At 41.1% G+C, this 19,065-nt stretch overlaps 1 protein-coding gene across 18 annotated transcripts in view; it reads right to left on the bottom strand.

The window, feature by feature from the left end:
* HIVEP2 (HIVEP zinc finger 2) overlaps positions 1 to 19,065 on the bottom strand; it is a 136,475-nt gene that overhangs the window by 50,352 nt on the left and 67,058 nt on the right. For all 18 annotated transcript variants that reach the window (XM_038132893.1, XM_038132892.1, XM_038132888.1 and 15 more), the window contains one exon: positions 591 to 688. The gene's annotated coding sequence lies outside the window, so the exon portion shown is untranslated. The remainder of the gene's footprint in view (positions 1 to 590; positions 689 to 19,065) is intronic.

The raw sequence follows: 19,065 nt of genomic DNA, 5'->3' as shown, positions 1-19,065 counted from the left end.
CCCACTGTCTGTTGGGGATTCACTAACTTTAAGCTTGGGTGTTATTGCATACAACAACATTAGCACTTTTATAACTGCAATTTCTACATGCCCAAGTGTTCAAGACCCAGATAAAAAATTAAATCTTGAACAGTACTGTCCATGTTTCACTTGAAATGGCAAGATTGTCAAGCATAAATCACCAACTTATATTTTAAGACAAAGTAAATAAAAACCCCCAGACATTTCAGATATAAAAACCTCACCCACCAAATCTTCTTGTATTTTTACAAGCCCACTTTTCTGCTTGTTTAGTTCAAGAAGTGGAGTCCTTGGATATTTGATACAAGAATTGCATAGGAGATGGGAAAGTGGAAAACCAAATATGCGGAGGACAAAGCAAAGACATCACTTCTAAATTAAAAAAAACCTGCCCCAGAACAGAAATGTCTCTAATTTTGGCAAAAGCTGGTTTCAGTTGTAACAAAAGGACACATAATGAGGAGTTAAATGTGGGTGACTTCCACATGAAGCCTTTTCAGAATTAAAAACTGTGCTCTCAGACCCACTCCCTCAGCTCATGCAAAACCACCCTTCCTTCACTCTCTTACCTGGCTGCTGCCATCAAAGGTGCAAGTGAGTAATGGTTCCAGTCAAAGCAATTTGGTTCACTACTCCAGCAAATATGGCTGCTGACTCTCTCTTCCACCTATTTGGAAAACAAATATTAAAGATTTTTAAAGACTGTGATCAATTCAGCCTGATGTTTGATTTTATAACCTGACTGACTTTATGGTGTTGGCTACATCAATACATGTAAGAACTTCAGAGACTGTCACAGTCCTTCTTGCTGCCTTCAGAGCAATGTGGCACCAGCAATCAGTAGCTCTCCTGTGGTTTCCAACTTGCCGTGGGCTAGAACACACATCAACTAATGCATGTCAAAGTGAAAGCAATAGACATACAAGGCCAGTCGGTGCATACAATGACATATTTTCAAATATGATATATTCAAAAAGCAGGGTAAACACAAATCATGAATTGTCTTTACGTTTAAGCCTTGTCATTCCAAATGTTCTGCCTAATTTCTGTCCAATTTTGAAAACATCATGCCCAAGTCCTAACTTAAGAGCACATAATTTTCAATTAAATGCAAATACTTTCCTTTTATTGAACCAGAGTAATGTGATTATCTTTCATCCTGCTTCTTTCCTATTTAGCACTGTGCTTTAAAAGTGAGGTCACCTCTAGGAATTCCCTTTTCCATATGATGCTAGTATGTTTTAGAAAGTAAGTTATTAGCATACACTGTGAAAAGCAGTCATAATCCTTACATTTCTCCTCACATGTGACAGCACTCTGGGAAAGACCACAAAGAAAGCACTTTCTGCATGCAAAGGATCTGCTGTAGGCATGTGTGCAGGAGTGTATGTGCATCCAAGGCACAGAGCACCAGGAGATCTGTTCATTAATGTGTTAGACACGTTAGACAGCCACAGGCTGCTGTGCTTACACCTTGCAGGGAGTGGGTTATTGAATACCCCTAACTGGGACACACAGACAAGGCACCAGGAACTGGAGACTCAGGTCTAGTTTGTACACAGCCGAGCTGACTGAAATGCCCACCTTGTGAATACCCAGGCAACAGACCTTCAGTGATCTTGTGTTCAGTGAACAACGTACTCCAACAGGCCTGGCTGTTCTGATTTTGCAAATACCACTGTGAACACACAGACAACCACATGCATGCATTTTGCTCAGGGCACTTTCTTTCAGGCTTCCCTGTGTCCCTGAATACCCACATGTGAGATCCCAGGCGATGTGATGGGTAGGCAACAAGTGTGAGCATCCCAGGTGGATATGCTCCTGCACAGGGCAGCACCCCAGGGGTGCACAGGGTCCCAGCAAGAGGTGCAGCTCATGTCACCCCTTCTCCTGCTCTTTTGCTCTGGCTGTGTCACTGGGCGCTGGCTGGCTACCGTCTCAGGTGATCAGGTCACTACAGCAGAAGAAGGTACATGCTCCTCAAGGCCTTACACATCATGGTGGAGGAGCATATCAGAGGACTTAGACATGAAAATCTCAAACTTAGCCCACCTAACTTGCAGATTTGTGCCTGTGGCCTGACCATACCATACCCTGAAGCCAAAGCAAACTTCCCTCTGTTTCCGGCAGGGAACCTGTCCTCTGTAGGGTGGGCAATACATGGTGTTTCCACTGCTAGCAGAGCACAGATGTGAGCTAGTGCAAACAGAGTGCCAAAACATGAAAGGTAAAGCAGGCCTGGAACTGGCTGGCAATAAAACTGACACGCTTATGCTGTTTTTCCCTGCAATGTTTGCTACCAGCAACAAAAACAAATAGTAAATGATAATGTGTTATTGACCAGCAATATCAACAGCAGTCTATACAGGCATCTGAGTATATAAAATAACACAGGCTCTGGCTGCAGCCCCTGGCACTTTATCACACCAATCTACAGCTTTCTAGGAAATGATCTGGGTGTGAAGCCAGGAACCACTTTTGAACCTTTGAACAGACAGGGCCTAATATGGTTTTAATCCGTTGGTGAAGCCTTGGCATGGGCAAGGGCAAAAGGGCAAAACTCTGTACTTAGCAGGGCCAGCATTTCAATCGTTACTTTTACAATTGACCTGAAAAATGTCCCAGGCAAAAAAGCAAAGGAAAGCTATAAAGAAGTCATGAGTCCTTATTCTCCCATCCTTGAGTAGGATCTAGGAGTAGTCTGGATTGTAGCCTCCTCCCTCTGGTGTGGCATGGATACCCTCCAGCCCTAAAGCAGATCCCCTTGTACTTTCACAGGCTGAAGTGGTTTTAGTGCTGTTGGCTACACTTGCAGTTATTTTTAATTAATATGCATCATGAACTTGTTTATCCTATCTGCAACCTAAAGACAAGGGGTTTTATTCTCATTTATACTCAGTCCTGTCTATGGCATCCTGGCAGAAGCAGAGGAGACTTTCAAGAAAAGAGAATAAAGCCATAAGTGAAAGATGTCATTTATAGAACAAAATCACACTTCTGCTGCTCCAGCTTCACAGAGAGAGTTTAAATTGAAATCCATGAGGAACACTATATTCCATTTTGCCAGAACTTATTTTAGCTCAAAACTGATGGGATCCAATGTCTTCCCTCCTGCTGTGGTAACCTCACTGTCTTCAACGTGGTTCCTCAAAGAATAATCTAGCATCTGAACCATTCAATTCAGGCTGGATCAGTTTCTGAGTATTTAAGAAACTTAATCATTACTTACAAGGAGGCAAAATATTCTCCAAAGCAAGATCTGGTTAAGGACAGCAGGGTTTTGTCCTGGCAGTACTAGTGCATCTCCTTCCTAACTTAGCATCCTATAGCAGCACTGTTTCTAGCAAAGAGGACATGGTCTGAAGGAATAGCCAATCTGCAGATTCTCTTAAAAGTCCAGATAACATATGTGTCGTCAAACAGGATTTTGCTGCCTAATTAAAGCTCGAGAGTTATTGTTTGGATAGTAAAACCAGGAACTTTGGGTTCTATCACCGCATTAGTAAAAATTTGAGTGATCCTTTGTTCCTTCGCTGCAGAAGAAAACGAGCGTGCCTCCAATGCCTGCCCACTAAAGACAGAGAGCAATGCAGCCACCACTGCTGAGTATTTTCTAGTGTTTATAAGTTGCTAGGTCTCTTCTTACAACTAACAAATTATTGCGCAAAAGGAATTTACTTCAAGTTGCATCAGAGGAGGTTTAGATTGGAATATTAGGAAAAACTTCTTTGCAGAAGGAGTTGTCAAGCCTTGGAACAGGCTGCCCAGGGCAGTGGTTGAGTCACCATCCCTGGAGGTATTTAAAAGACATGCCGATGTGGCATTTGGGGACAAGGCTTAGTCATGGACTTGGCAGTGCTGGCTTAACAGCTGGACTTCCAACCTAAATGATTCTGTGATTCTATTTGGTCACACCTGGTCATGACTCTCCTAATCTCTTCTGCAGTTGTTTGACAGCTGTTGGGACTATGAATCGACAAGCTCATCAAAAGGGAAATGAGAATATGAAAATCACAGCATGTCTCATTGTTTGGAAGAGCTTTTTCAATTTGAACTTTGCCTCTCAAATGTTCTGGGAATAGCCTTTTACACAGGACCTGGAAACACAGGCAGAGGTGCTCTGATAATGACTATTATACCATCTGCTTTTGAAAGACTCCTAGCAGCCTTGCCAACCCCTGTAACTATTTTCTAGTCATAAAACCACACCTTCAGTGGTGACACAAAAATGCAACAGAAATATCAGCATCATCTGACTGTAAGAATTAAGTAATGTCACAGATCAACAGCAAGATCTTTGCTTTCTATCACTTCTTATATATTTGTTAAACTGACACTGTTAGGTCAGTTGATGGTAGGGGGTTGACAGGGAGATTCCTGTGCACCTTCCAAAGCAAAAAAAAAGTCAGAAATCTCATGTGTATTTTAATCAGAAACTAATTTTTTTTGAAAGCAACTGGATAATATTTTACTGCTAATTGTTCAAAGATTCTGAAATAGTACAGTAAACAGGTGAAATTGCTTCAAGAGTACAAAGGGCAAATAAAGCCACGTCCATGTTACTCCTTAACTGGCTTGCAGCAGATAGCATTCCAGCACAGTCTGTAGCTTACCATGGTTTGGGAATTTACCTAAAGCCTCACTTTGACCAGGTCTGTAAGGTACCATTAAGTTGCAGCCAGGTTCTAGGATTATACAGAATGATCTGTACTAAAGAAGAGCTAAGCAATATGGATAGAAAAATGTGCACACTTGTGCAGTGCATCAACAAACAACTTGAATTCATGGCGGGTAACTAAAAACAGTGGGGCTATATGCAGATCTCCCACTCCAAGCCATCTTGCATGAGTTATCTCTTTATAGATGTTTTCTTACTTAATGCAATGAATTGACCATAAAAACTTCTGTAATATGTAGAGAGCGTGATGCCAGTCAGAGTGGATTTTCTAATATTTGTTTTTAAATTTTCTCGTTTTTCTCTTTTTGCTCCTTTTCTCCTTTTCAAACACAGAAGGTCCATAGAACTCTGTGAATTATCATTGGTTGATAATGGGAGAAATAAGAAGTCTAAAATTTGCTTGATTGCAGCTATGATACATTAAGTTCCAGACATCAATCTCAATCGCAGCACTTCTTCCCTAAATGGGCAATTTTTTACAGTTATCGCTCTCTAAACAAAACACAATTTATTATACACACAATTTGATAGCTATGGCAGCTAGAAGCAAAAAAGTCTTCTGATGAAGAGAAGGAAGGTAAAAGCAATGTCATGCTTTAAATTGACTTCATATGATCAATGCCAGAAGACAATCATCTGTGAAATGATGTTCATGCCTTGATCAAATGCAATCATACCATATGCAATTGAATTTGGAAAAAGTGGAAGAAAATTATTCCCATTAGTTTACTGGTGTTCTTAATATGTTCACACAAATCATCTTTGAATAGATGAATTAAAATACTTAAAGCAACTCTACCTTTGCCCTCTTAATTCCAGGTCATTCTGGCAGCTCCTGATACTGCACAAATATGTTTGCCTACAACCAGTTAGATAAAATTAACGGATCAAATCTTGAACTTCTTCCAAAGTGACAGGTATATAATTCATTTTTTGAATCAAATGTTGCTATGCTGTAAACATTTTTGTCTTCATTATTAAAACAGCAAGAGATTTGAAGCCTGCTTTATTTTTCAGTATATATGCTTCTTTTGTTTTCCACGATTTTCTCAATAGGAGTGTGATAGCCCATTTAATTTTTTTTATGGACAGCTTTTCTTCATTTTGGTATCCTGCTAACACCATATTGCAGATCTCAATGCAAAGAGCACCAAGAAATATTTGTAAAATTTCAGTTTGTTAAAATTTGTACATGCATAAATTTATGTGCATATATATGTGTTAATGTACATAAATTTATGTATATATCCATATGTGCATATTTGTACATATTATATAAATAAAAATTGACATATTTACTAATGCACGTGCGTTAGCAGAGCTGGTTTTATTGTCTCTCAGATTCTGCACTCCAAACAAAATTTAACTAACAAGAACATCTATGAACTTTGTTTACTTTACACATAGGTAATTCACTTTATTAAAACCAAGAACCTAATTTCTTCTTGGGAGCCTCCCTATGTTATCTCCTTTCTGTTCAGACCCCAATCTGCACAGGAGCTTATTTAGCTGCCGCTGTTGAAACTATGATTTTGGGTTACTTTTTTTCACTTCAGCCAGGAGCTAAATTAGCAAGAGCACATCCCCCTAAGTATAGGTCCATAACCTCATTGCAAATAACGGTTTAGACACTGCCAGCTGAGACCAGCATCCTCACTAACCAGGCCTGATGCTTTTAGACAATGGTCAAGCTGACAATTGACACAGTGTCCTCAAACACACATTGCTCAACCCATTTGCCCAGCCTGCTGCTGCCAAGAGGGCTGTTTGTACAGGCAGCTGGCAGGAAGATGGGAGTACATCTGGCGATCCTCCGAGAGTAGGCAAGGAAAATGAAAACATCAGATCTCAGCCAAGCCCAAGATAGGATTCTAGGTAAAGCTCATGCTCTATGGGATCCAAACATGCTCTTTGGCACAACAGACTTTGGCAAAATCATCACAAGGAACCTCCCACACTGAGTGGCCTTGGCTTCCATTCTCTCTTTGAATGACTACCCTGCTACAACACCCATGCTCTGGGGAAAACCAATGCAGCAGGGTGCACAATGAAGAAACTGAGGCAGAGGTACTAAGCAGGTAGTATCCCACTAGACCATGGCAATCACTTGAGCTGTCAAAACCATCTCCATCTGCATGGAAGGACCATTGCAACATCAAGCCCATGGCAGAGTAACAGCCATAGTGATGGACAATCTCAGCAGTAGGTGAAAGCTAACTCGTCCCTGAGAAGCTGGCAACTGGGTCAGCTATGCAGGATAACAGGAGGGAAGTGGGATGTCTGTGAGCAAGAGAGTTTTGTCAGCAGGGAAAATAATCCAAGGACTTAGGGTCTGTTTACAGGGTTTTGGTTGTTACCTGCAAAATCTAAGACAAAGTTCCCTATGAAATTAAACTAAGAGTTCAGTGAGTCTGGTGTTAATTAAAAGTATAGACTTCACTCAAGGCACTCTGAATTTAGACCAGATAAGCTGAGATCAGTCTCGGACAGTTGCAGAGACAGCTTGTAAAGCATAGCATTACACAACTGTTGTTTCAGGTTGGCAGCCCCGGTGTAACACCATCACTGGCAGCTGATCATTTGTCTTGAAAATATGAACGGGCCACCAAACCATCTCTGAGCACACGCTTTTATAGCACTTCTGCTGGACATCATGTGACCTCTTTACAGGGAAACTACCTCACTGTCCCTTGTTATTTCCACATCTAGAGAGGGACTGTTTCAAGTGTCCTCTCTCCCAGTCCCTCCACTCTGGTCCTCCAGGTCTTAGGACTACTAAGAGAAAGGCAGCAGGGAAGACTTTGGTTCTCCTCAGTGAGGCAAGACCCCTCTGCACTGATGTCCCTCTGCTCTTGGGGTGTGCTCAGTAAGTCAGTAATTTGTCATGAGCGTGGGGCCTCTCCATACATGGCAGGCTGGAGGAGGAATGACCTCAAACTCCGCTTCTAATCCAGGGGGTGTTGCCAAAGCACAGTGTTTGAGTTTGATGCATGAAGCGCAGAGATATTTTCAGCTACTGAATCACACTTTTGGCTCCACAGCTAACTTGAACTTCTCCTTAGTTTTGTTTGCAATTTTTCGCATTTTGTGATCACCACTGACTCTCAGAAAAAGAAAAATAGGTGGTGTTTCAAAGAAAAAAACAACAACTGCATAATCATAAATGTGAAGATTTTTTTTAAATATCAATTTTATTTTAATAACTTCTGTTTTATTCTCTTGCATGTGTGGAGGAGTGGAGTTAAACAAATTACTAATAGATTATGGTGCATCACTAATGTCTGGCTTCTTTATTTCACGTTCTAAATATATGCTATTAAATGCTGCCAGTGAATGTTTTCTAATGATTTTTGTGTCCAACACAAGAATGAAAGAGTTTGAAAAACAAGGCAGTGCAACAGCAGTTAGCTTGGACACAGCTACACAAGAACTCTTAGCTATATTCCTACAGCTGACGCAAAAACATTTTACTGTACTTGCCCCATGAAACCATATTCACTTGACCACAACTCCCAACCACAATTTGAAACTGGCAGTAATGAAAAAGCAAAATGTCATTTTACAATACAAAGGGCATAATTCTTAATTGACTTATCCTGCCCGTTACAACTGCATCACCTCTCTGTCACTGTGGCCGGAGCCTACTCTCACTGATTTGGGAGGAAAGCTCCAGCAGAGAAATTATGCAACCTCATTCACAGCTAAGCAAGTCACTTAATTCCATCTCTAATCAGTAAAGTCAATTCAGCAAAGCAAAGCATGTGCCCAAGTCAAAAGTGAATAGGTAGTGTGCATCTTTTTGAATATCAGTTTTTCACAGAGTGAGGATGTTGCACAAAACTTCCCTTGATTTACCTTTGGAGCTCATCAGGCTGGAAGAAGGTAGAATTCAGATGTTAATCAAACTGTCACTCATGCATGTAAAGTACTAGGCTTTTAAACTCATCCATAGATCAGTTAAGCAAAAACAAACTTTAAAAAGGCCATGGGACATATCCTTGGAGTGGACATAGATATATATACATATACCTACTACCCATGGATTGCAAGGACCACAGAGGCAGGAGTCAACACCAAAAAAAAGTGAGGTAAGAAGCTACCATAGGAAATTCTGTACATACATTACTGATAAGCCTCACTGAGCCTTTACACAGAGTGAATTGGGAAATTATCTGCTGGAAAAAGAGTGAAAAATAATGGGCATTTTGACTCTTCATTTACATTTCCCTCACGTGGCAACAAGGAAAGAGTGGAGATAATAAACACACTACTTTGATAAGGAATGTGGGTCTTCCCTTGATGGACTGAAGCTACAGGGCAGTCTCTAACACCATCTGAAACCTATTATTTTCCTTTAAATTTCTTTCAGTCTTCGCAAGCATCATTAATCTAACAGAGACGACTTCCAGTCAAGCACAGATCCCCAGGAGCATTCCCTGACTGCAGGCGAGTGGGAAAGGAAAAGCCTGTTGCAAAGAGCAGGGCTGGAACCAGTCATGGGGAATTTATGCCCAGCAGCAGGCTGCACTATTTGCCTGTCTCTGCCCTTCTCCCCAGATGAAGGAGCCTTATCTACCTTTGCAGATATTAGAATCAATTACAAATACCATGGGGCTGCCCTAAACTATGCTCTGCTGCCTGAGGCTGCTTTCTGCCAAGCTCCCAAGCAACTCCCCGTAGAAAAGGCTGTGGGGAATGTGGGGAAGGGAGCACTTGAGGGCCAGGCTCTACCTGTTCTTCCGCTCCTCCAGCTGCTGTCAACACACTGACTTGTTCTGTGTTTGAGATTGCAATCTGTCCCTACCCCAAAGGTGCTGCCAACTGTACAAATGTTTTCAGAAATTAACTCCAGAAAAATACACATTATGCAAACATGATCTCTCTTCCCAGATGACACAACGTGGAGCACCAAGCATGAACAAAAATGGACCAAAGAAAGCACAGAGGTATTGTGGAAAAAAACTCATTTAGTGAAGGGCTTCTCTGCCCTCTTTACAGCCATTGGGACAGTGATAATGCTGGACTGGCTGGTCGGCCACAAATATTGGATAAATTGAGACACAGAAGAGACAATTGAAAGCAAGGAGACAAACAGCAAAAAGAAGTGAGAAAAGAGATGGAAAGCAGAAATGCAAAGTCTAAACTGCAGCTGCAATCCTGCTGGTAACAGTCACATTTAAGAGTAGTTCAGTTTGCTTTCCAGTTTTGGAGAGGAAAAGAGTTTTCTTATAAAAAACCCCAGCTTGTCAGCTGAACTGCTGTGGGTTTTCCCCAGGTATTTTGTGGGACAGGAAAATTATTTTTCTCCAAGCCTAGGAATGCAGAAACACTTCTAAGAGAGAGCAAAATTCTGACAACCCTCTGGTGTTGTGCTAGGACTGTTGGGAGGGGAGAGGAAGGTCACATCAATAAAATCTATAGCCACAAGTGAAATAGCTATGTTTTAGTTGCTGCTGGCCAGGGGTCAGTCCCTGGCACTGTTCAGAGTTCTCCCATGGTAGCACTACTTCCTTACTCTTTCTCCTTTACTGGCATGACTCTTACAATTAGGCAGGAAAAGGGTAGTTATTGTTGTAGCAATGTTTTTGTAGGTTTATTTGGCAGCTTTTCTAGCAGGATTTTAGTACAGTTTTGATAACGTGCAAGTATGGGAAAGAAGGATTTCCACATTGGCCAAAGAAACACTTGTGGCAAGACTACCTATTTTTAACATGGTTTATTCCTAGCACTATTTCAGACACAGTATTTTCTCTCCCATCTGTTGACACAGTTGTTTTGTTTCTCTAAAGACATAGTTGTCTGTCTCTTGGAGAAAAAATGAACATGAACACCACCGTGAATAGTTGCAGAGAAAAGCATGAGACTGAAACCCAATCAAAGAGTGATCTGGTCACAAGGTAACACTGGCAAAGCTTTATGACTGCAATGTGCAGCAATTCTTCAGATGCCTCTTAAAATTTACATCAGGTATTTCAAGTGTGACTGCGAATCTTTAAAATTCAGATCTGGTATACTCAACAACTAAGATGATTTATTGATCTAAGGGGTCTGACTGCAAAGCTTCTATTGGAGCAATGTACCAGTCTGTTCATGAGGAATGCAGACACAGAGTAAGGTGCAAACACTTTCTTTAATAATGGAAGGAAAATGCAATAAGAGCACAAAAGGGAAAAACATAAACCCCAAAGGCTGATAAAAATTAAACTGGCAAAACAGGACGAAACATTAAGCAATCCTTCTAACACTCAGGTTGCCAGGCTATTTTCTCTGATTTTTAATGATAATTGTTTTGCCTTGCTGGACTGCTGGAGTTCATGATCATAATCTAGCAGGCAATCTGAAAACCTTATCTCCTCTCAAAGGCATTTCAAGCAGCTGGAGAGCTGGTAGGTGGGAGCAAATAAAACTGAAACATGGCTAAGGTAGGACCTCTGCAGACCACTAAAGCACCTCTGTTCTTGTAGAACAGCCTATTTGCTGGAAAAGCTGCAATATGAAAACCTGATATATTAAAGGTCAAGACTCCAATACAGAGCAAACTCATCTGTATTGTGTTTTAATTTCTTTTTATGCCGAGAGGTGCCTAGGGTTCTGAAGAGGTGACAGAAAGATAAATCATGCATGACAAACTGGAGCAGAAGACGAGGCTGTATCCAGAATAGGACAGCTCTGCTGGTGCAGCTGTCCAAGCACACTGTACTGACAGTGTTCCCAGCACAGCCTTCATTCGTACCAGCAAAATTATGTTATTTGCTGGCACAGCTTTTTCCTGAGATCCATCTTCCCTCATCCAACACACTAAAAGTGTTTCAGTAAAAGCTAAGGTTTGTTCTAAGTGTATCCACAGTGAGAGCTTTTGTGTGTGTGTATGTGTGTTAGAGATCAAGTCAAGGATCATGCCTCTTTATACCTTTGGCCAAGACAGCAGAGACAGCAAAAAGCTGTAAAACAGGCATGCTCTTCATTTGACTGGAGTAAGAAGTCCTTTGTAAAGGCTTCAATATTGGCTTCTGCCCCCATTGGAAATCTTACCTACTCATGCACTTCTGCAGAAATGCAGAGATAAAATGTCTCACCACATGTGCCCTTATCAGAAAGGTTACGGTATTTCCACAAGCAAAAGAAGTTTCCAGCACTCCCATGACAGACCCCCAGCTCCTGCTCCACCCCCGTTCTGTAGAAGGCTCACCCACCTGGCCCTGTCCCATCTGTGAGGCTAAACCTGGGCTAAGTACTCTTCCCCAGAGCCATGGGAAGGGGGAAGCAGACAGTGGGCCTGGTGCTGCTGCCTGCTGCAGGCACAGCCACCTTCTCCCAGGATGGAGAAGAGAGGACCATGATGTGCAGAGACATGGGGGAAAATTATGCCAAACTAAGTGCTTGGCACTATGTGGGCAGTTTAAGTAAACCAAATTCACCAAGATGATGAAAACAACTGATTTAAGATGTATTTTTAAAATAATTTTATTAGAAGGTTTTCAGGAGCCGTGTGAAAAGTTGTTTTTCAGGTGTGCTATACGGTATGACCTACTGGTCACAATCATTTAAGTGATTTAAGATTTTAAGACTGTTGCCTGTGATTTTCATAAGTGACTTTAACAGAAAGAAGCAATTAGGACCAGCAAAGGATCTGGCAGCATACTCATACATGGTTTTCAGCCTGTTAAAAGGGCTTACTTGCCTTTGGTTTGACGATGTCTACAGCTGCAGTCATTGGCCACCCAGTATTATCTATTTTTTTTTATAAAACATACAAAACTTCCTATTTCTGGAAGGCTGGACTTACTCCAGGCTACTATGCTTTCCATAGACAGGAAGCTTGAAGGTTTGGGATTAAAACAGCAGGAGGTTGAAAAGAAAATTGAGGACCTGGAAATAACAACTGATAGTCCTGACGCAATCATCACTGAGGACACTGCAGCTCTGAAAAATGTAATCAACAGCCTGGAGAATAATCTCAGATAAAAGGCTAGGTTTTGGAGGCCAGTGGAAAGCTCCTGCAAGGACAGTTACAAGGCAGATTCTGGCATACTTTTCCATAAGAGTTTCAAGACTTTTTCCTCAGCGTCATGTAGGAAAACATGATACAAAAGCTTGTAGCTATCCAAGCTATCCCGGCACGTCTCGTTTAAAGGAAAATGTTGTTGGCTAAGAGCTATGACAGCACGTCTTGCTCTAGCTATGGAAGCTGAAGGTCCTTCTGTCCCTACTTGTTCCATGCAGGCTGAAGGCTCACATTTCTACCTCATTCACTGTGAGCCCTCCACTGACCTTCAACCAAAGCCAACCCAGATGGCTTCGCCTGGAGTAAGAAGCAGAGCTCTTCCACAGCTCTTCTGACAAGGAGGAGGGTGGTGGGGTAGTAATCTCCAGCCTGTAAGCAATGATGATCCATGGGCAGAGGGTCATCTTTAACCTGTGCAGTTCCTTGCAATTCCTGTCCACTATCTGAGATCTGAAGCATAGATGAAGAGTTATGGAAAAGGCAAGATGGAAAGTTTAACTTGCTGCATCACTAAAGTAACAGCTGAAGAAATAAGCTTACCAGAAGCACTACTGAACCTAAAGCCCCAAATAAAAATTATCTATGATGTGGTACTTGACAGAAGACTCATTTCTTCAGGGCAGACACACAGGTTTTATCCTGCATTTTCAGAGCTCATGAATGTTGGTGTAGACAAAGTACCTCTCTTGAATATCATTTTGTGATAGTCAAGACAAGAAAGAATAAAATGCAGACTCCAAATTGTGTACTAAACTCATTCGTCTCTGCCTATTTTTATTATGCCCAGAAAACCCATTAAAAAGCAATACATTTTAAGAAAAAAATTACTGACCTTTGGAACACAAAAGATAATGCAGGTGAGCAGAGCCTCCACTAAATTTGATGCCTGTGTTCCCAAAGCTAGGTGCCAGCTCAAACAGATACCATAACACTAAATGACAGAAAGAGAGTGGCTGACTTAAAGACACTCGCAGGGATTAGCTAAACCTGGTTTCTGAGTATGTTTCATATTAACATATGATATCTTCAAGGCCTGGTTGCCCCAGGAAACAGAGAAATGGAAAAACAGGTTTTTAGGCTACCTTTGCTTTCTCTGCTGCATTCAGCTGAGCTTTGGTGCAGCTGCAAGCAAAGACTAAGGAGTATAAGGTGGCAATTTCACCAAGACTCATACCGTTAAACCCTCAAGGTGTGATTTTATGTAAGGGCTCCAGCTCAAAGACTAGTAAAACCAGAAAAATGGTGAGAGGTCACTCTGACTGTAGAAGCTCCAACCAAGGAAAAACTGCCCCAGGAAAGGAGACAAGAAAAGTGCACGGGACTTAAAAAATGCTTTTGGATAATTGAATCAACATATAAGGCCCCCAAAAAAGGTTTCTACCAGGAAAACATAATGCCACTACTAAGAAACATAAGAAATCAAGCTAAAGGCTTCTCACAAAGAATAAAAGACACAACAAACCATAGTGATCACTCAGAAATTCAGATACAATGAATTGTTAGGAAAAGTGATAAGGTAGGGAAAAAAAGCACGAAACAGATCCCTACTGAATTTTACATCTCCAAAGAATTATTCAAATTCCCACTCAAGCATTTCCAGAGATTAATACCACCATTTTTGATTCAGGCAGATACAACAAATATATTAAATTTAGTCAATCATGTCTCAAACCATTATTGCATTGTTCCAGAACATTTGCGACCACCATAAACTGCTTACACTGCTTACTGCTTCTTGATAGAAGAGCAAGCACTCAAAGAAAAGAAGCTATTTTTTTTTCTGTTAGGACTACTTCATGGGAGACAAGCAGAATAACGAGATCCCAGGAGTAGACTTCAGGCAGAGCCTGATGAACCTTGCATGACCTTAGGACACTGCTCACCACTTCTCTAAGGATTGCTTACTAATACTCCAATCCTACGGCAGTTTCAAATGTGATTAAAAGAGGATAAGTAAATGGAGTCAGAATTAACTTTGCTGGGGCTACTTCATTTCTTTCATTCTGACAAGTCAAAGAAATTCTTAAGTTGAATGGCAGATGTAGGTTTTGGCACCTATGTTCCAATGCTTTTCATACCATTTCATAACAACTAGTCCTGGCAATGAGCAATGAAGTCCTCAGTGGGTTTGCAGATCATACACGGCAACATGATTGGAAAACTTGATCCAAATATCGTAAAAGTCAGTGGAACCTGGATTGAGACCAAAGAGAAATGCTCTTCTGTGCCAGGTGTGATTAACTATGCATCATGTTGCTCCTGTGGATGAAAGTCAATCTTTGCCCATGCACCGATTTTAATTAACACCAGAGCCTGCTTTTGAACAATGTAGTGTCATGCAAGAAAACATAACCTGACATAGAGGAGCCGTGTCTTCAATTAAACATTCCACTACCATCACTGCTACCATCACTGCTGGGTAAGACTATCACACCATTACTTAAGGGTATGCCCATACACACAAACACATGCAGCTTACTGATCTGTAAGTCCTCTGAACCCTTCCCTGCACCACGACAGACATTTGTAGCAGGACAGACGTAGCTCATGTGGTCATGGGGACACAGATTGTATCTCACCTACTGTGTGAGATTATTCTCTAAAATGCTAGACATTTCCTATCTTTTAAGCACAGAGAAATTCCTGTGGAAAAAAAAAAGCATAATTCTAAGGAAAAAAACCCAAATGTTTTAAGTATAGTCTAAATATTTATAAGATATTTTATTATTAATACCAATTTCCAGAGTTTATCCACAAACACACTGTATTATGTATTGTAATACATAACTTATGTAATAATTATTTGGCATTTTTCATCTGTAATGAATGCAAAGCAATATTGGTCATATTTTTATCTTACATGCAGAGTGCTTTTTTGTCAATAGGGCTGTAATGATTCATATACCAACTGGAAGAACAAGTCAGTCTGACAAGAGTTGAATCAGAAGAGAACAAAAATCACAGAAACATTTAGGATGGAAGCCATCTCTAAAGCCACTTAGGGTCATCCTAGGCCACCTATAATAGTCACTTACCTAGTCTAGCTGTGACTGACCCCACACCCTCCCATGGCAGTTTGCTCCACTGACCTAAATGCTGTATAGTAGTAACCCCTTTCCAATATTGAACAGTCTAGAGCAAAGTACTCCCTGCTGTAGTTTAACCACAGTATTTCACCCCAATTTCCCTTCAGCAACATAGGGAAAGATCTTACCCTGTTCATTCCAGCCCTTGCAGATACTTATGTACACCCAAAGCTGTCAGGCACTCTCCAGACCCATTGTACCTAGATTTGTTCTCTCAAACACATTTTCAGCTTGACTTTGGGTTTTCCATCTTCCTGAAGGGTTCTGTGAACTGAGGCTGCCCTTTGGCTCTTTGATTTTGTGACTGAAGAGGATTTTAAATATTTGCACCAAGTCCAGTTAGGAATTTAATTTATGAGGCGTTAAAAATATGTCATTGCACAATTCCCTGCTTTCTAGTGGCATTTGTTCTTTCAAATTTAATATTGTTCTCCCTAGAGATACCTCAAGAAAAGCCCACATACAAGATCGATACTCACATTAATTAGATAGCTGGAATTTAATACCACTCTTCTTCAGCATGTGCCCTGTCATTCCAGAGAACTTCCACCCAAACACCAACCAAGAGTGTTACTTCCCTCCATAAACTTAAACCTCCATTTGCCTCAGAATGAAGCCACATCAACTCCAAGGTTACCTGAACACTTGCACAGAACATCTGGAGGCTGTTGAGGCCATACTAAATTCCAGTAGCAGGAACTTAAAAGCTACTTCTGATATGCCTGGTCTGCTATCATGGTCGATATACTTTGATTTTTAAGTAACACTCTTCACCTGATATATGTGACACACCTGTGATCCAAACACAGAGGAGGTCCAGGAGCACAGGAGAAGCTGGTGACCTCCTGGTGCTTACAGAAAGTCTTTGGCTGAGCTGCCTGGAGTCACACGCTGTGTGTGCAAGGCACGTGCCACCAGACATCCACCTGTCCCACCTCTGCCAGTGCCTAACACAGATCCCTCTGAGTGATGTCTGAGCATCCCATAAAGACAGACTGGGGTGGTCAAGCTCTCCATCTTTGACAGAACACCTGTGCTGGTTTTGATACCTGAGAAAATGCAATTTCCACAACTGTGGATTTAAAAATCAACATTCATTTGGCATATTGTTTTATCATATATCTGGGACTTAAAATCAATTATCTGCCTGTAATATAAAACAAGTCCATTTTCCCAATGAAAACACATACCTAAAGTGCTAAAGACACATGAAGAGGGGACTTATTTTCCTCTGTTTAGACACAAAAATTGGCAGAGCGCATCTGAACAGCTCTGCTCCACTGTTACTTTAAAGGGCTGCAATAGAAGACTCATCCAACTTGTTTTCAGAATCAACACATGAAAGGTTTGGGTTTCCCAGTTTTTCACTGTTTCAACAAAGAGAGGACACCACTGCTGGGACTGCCTTTGCCTAGTGCCAGCATGAGAAGCTGAAAACAGATTACAATAGCATGGCATGAGCAATTTCTGTATTAAAGAGAGAGCTGTAAACTCTGATCCAAACCGACAAGCATTACGTTTTCCAACATGCAGCTCAGAAGACAGGCTTATTGACCATAAAATGAATTATATAACACAACTTGTATTATGTCATCTGAGACCTTGGTTAGGCCACTATCTTTAAGACATATATGTGTATATATATAAAATATATAATATATATAATTATTTCCCCCAGAAATCTGTCAAGTTACATTCCTTATATAACACTGCTGCAGTGCTAACCTGAAGCATAATGACTGTGCTCATTATAGGGTTATTATGAGTTCTGAGATGAAGAGCTGTCAATAATTTATTTTTTTCCATATAAGGTAAAACACTGTCTTTGTTGAAAAGGGAATCCCAGTTATATCTGTTTGAAATATTAATTCCAGTAATAAACAGGTTAAGAGCGGTAACCACAGGTCCCCCTCCAGCAAGACATGCAAACCTGTAACTCAGGGGTTGTGTGGGACAAGGAAAAGGGATGCTGCAACCTCAGCTGCTGGACCTGGCCTTAGAGTACAGTCCTCTTCATCCTTGTACTGAAGAAGATGGTACACAATCCTGCAGTGCTTATGGCCAAAGCGACTCAATATATATATATATATATATATATATATATATATATATATATATATATCAGTATATCTTCTGATAATTCAGTCTAGCCTTTTTTTGGTCATTTTTCGCTGTCAATTCATTTCAGCCTATTAAAGACTGTGAAAAGAAATAGTTTTCAGCAGGGATTTATATTCCAATCACATAATCTCAATTTGTTTCAGAAATTCTGGTTCTATTGACCTGGTTCTTCAGTTTTCAGGTAAGTGAGGTCCAACTTTCAGATGCTACCCTTATGTTTGATTAGGTTTTACCAATGACTTCCTATTTAATATACTGCAAGATAAACTATACTGTGCACTTAGGTTCCAGATGTGTTAAATTAATTTGAAAATGACAGGACAAGCAGGTAAGTCTCTACCTGTCCATTTATACAATAGTGTGTATTTTGGCCATCTTTTCTTTTAAAGACCTGTGATCTAAAGGTCTTTTAAAGGCCCCATCTCTAGTGAACCACCTTTTCTTGCTACAAGTTCTTGCAGTAAAAAAGCATAAGTGTTCCTTTCCAAGGATTCCACTGTATCCCTTAACATCAATATCCAATTGAGTTGCAAAGCATACTTTGGATTCTGTCAACCCCCTTACTGGGGCTTGTCCTGGTTTGTTACTGATGTTTGCCTGCACTGGTATTCCCAAGAACCAGCTGTTCAGTGCAGCTGATGTTGTTCAGTGCAGGCTGATGGATCTGCAGGAGATCACGGACCGCTGCAGTGCTCGCAGCAGCTGCCTCTGCCTGCTCAGTCTCTCTCTCCCCTAAAGCTTGCAGTCTGCTTCAGTGCAGCCAGGGCTCAGGGCCTGGGCTGATGGATTAGACCCCCCTGCTATCTAAAAGAAAGGTTCCCATGACCAGTGTTCATGTGTAAAGGTCACTGAGGATGAAATGAAAATCCTGGGAACAACATGGAATGCAGGCAAGTTTATTTCGGCGTGTGTGTTACCAGAGTTTTTAATTTTTCAACAAACCAGCAAAAAAGAAGAAATCCTGACTTTAGGGTTTCTGCTCCATCTAGTTCATCTCCCTGCTCCGGGCAGTTCATCTAATGCAGCAAAGTACAAACCAGCCATAGTGAGACAGCCCTGTTTCACGACTCACTGATAATGGAAGTTCCATTTCTTAGGCTCAGCCCACCGTCTGGCACCTTACAGAGCCTCCTCCTGACCCCAGCCCCGCA

Source organism: Motacilla alba, chromosome 3 (genome assembly GCF_015832195.1).
Source record: "Motacilla alba alba isolate MOTALB_02 chromosome 3, Motacilla_alba_V1.0_pri, whole genome shotgun sequence".
Lineage (NCBI taxonomy): Eukaryota > Metazoa > Chordata > Aves > Passeriformes > Motacillidae > Motacilla > Motacilla alba.
The sequence above is the reverse complement of the archived record's forward strand: the minus strand, read 5'-3'. Positions and strand labels throughout refer to the sequence as shown.